General features: G+C 40.0%; 1 pseudogene; it reads right to left on the bottom strand.

The window, feature by feature from the left end:
• Positions 1 to 1,289: 1,289 nt before the first annotated feature.
• LOC111728628 lies at positions 1,290 to 1,580 on the bottom strand (annotated as a pseudogene).
• Between the last annotated feature and the right edge of the window lie 131 nt (positions 1,581 to 1,711).

Raw genomic sequence — 1,711 nt, 5'->3', positions numbered from 1 at the left:
GAGGCTCTCTCTCAAAAAAAAAAAAAAAAAAACTTTATTGAAAGATATTTTAAAAGCCTAAATGGAGAGCTATACCATGTTTATGGATTGGAAGACAACATTGTAAAGATGAGATGGCTCACCAATTAATTTATAAATTTAACACAAATCCTATCAAAATTCCAACATAGTTTTTGGTTTGATTTAGAACTTGTCAGTCTAATCCTAGAAGTTGTATGGAAGAGCAAATGGATGAGAATAACCAAGACACTGGAGGCATCTTGGTTTTTATGAAGATCTTTTCCTAAAGTAATCAGGACTGTATGGTAGGACCACAAGGTTAGATAAACTGACAAGCGAGTCAGAATAAAAACCATCAACAGAACCACGTACATCGAAGAGCCAGGGTTACAGATCAGTGGGGAAAGGACAACTTAACAGTGCTAAGACAAGCACTTATCCATATGGGAAAAAATATATTAAACTGAACTTCTACCTTATATTTTTCACAAAAGTCAGTTTAGGGCAGATTAAAGACAAATGTGAAAAACAGAACTACAACACTTTTACAACAGTAAAGAGTACCTTTATGACTCTGGGTAGGAAATGATCTCCCTAAACCAAATTGTATTCAGCTTTACAAGATAATTTTCAAAAACAGTTACTTCCAGTAGGACATGGGTGACAACCTAGAACCTTTTATTATATAACTTCCAAATTCCTCTCCTACAAAAGTCCATTCTAAAAGTCAGTAAAGTCTTTTGTTGCTGCTTTGAACAGGAAAGGTTTTCAGGAGGCTGGGGCACTTTATGTGAGGCATCTATAAGCTTTTCACAGGCCAACTCTGACATGGAGGAAATGAACTATGACTGGCAGGGTTCTCAATGGGGATGAATCCACAAACTGAAAACAGGAATCTTGGCTTTTTTGAGTGACCACATCTCAATGTCATTTCTCGAGAGCTTGAGTTTTATTACCTAACCCAGTTGATTTTAGGAGTGGCAAGCGTATGCAGGTGGCATCAGGGAAGGAGGACATTAAGTTTAGCTTCCCCATGCTGTAAGGCTTCTGTGCCAAATTGGCTGATGTGTGAATGTCAGAGAAGCTCTCCCGGAAACCAAGAACAATCTTCAAAAACCAAGACAGAAAATCCTACTTTCCTCCATTTCAATTCAGTTCCTGAGACACATTCTATTAGTGGTATTTGCCCTTTCCACAAAGAACAACAGTGTCCTGTGTGCTAACAAAAAACCCTCAAATTCTACATTTTTATAAAACTTGATTCAAAAAAATAGTATTTCAAACACTAGAGTCACTAAAAGTACAGAGCTATCACAAGTGCACATTTCACTTGGCATCCCCAGTGCCTTCTGCTTTCTGGGACTGGACTGTAGAGGAATCTCTGTTTTTTGCAGGATTGTTCCCATCCTTGCCAGCATCTGCTTTGCCCTTTCTCCCTTCTTTGCAGGGCCCTTTCTAGGCCTAGGCTCTGGTTTTGGAGGGGCAGGTTTAGCAGACAACGGTGCTGATCTCCTCTGTGGCTCATCCTTCATCTTTGGTTTAGCACCTTTAGCATCTCCTTTTGCCTTTCTCGTGGGCATGGTGGCTGTAAGCGCTTGGCAGGTGGCTTTGTCCAGGAGGTGCCTGTCTTCCTCATACTGCTCCTTTAAGAAGCTGATCAGGAGACCAGGAGGCTGACTCTTCAGAGACCCGAGTCTTTTTTTTTTTTTTT

Source organism: Otolemur garnettii, unplaced genomic scaffold, assembly GCF_000181295.1.
Source record: "Otolemur garnettii isolate 467f Iridium unplaced genomic scaffold, OtoGar3 scaffold00174, whole genome shotgun sequence".
Taxonomy (NCBI): Eukaryota; Metazoa; Chordata; class Mammalia; order Primates; family Galagidae; genus Otolemur; species Otolemur garnettii.
This window is presented reverse-complemented; position numbering and strand designations above follow the sequence as displayed.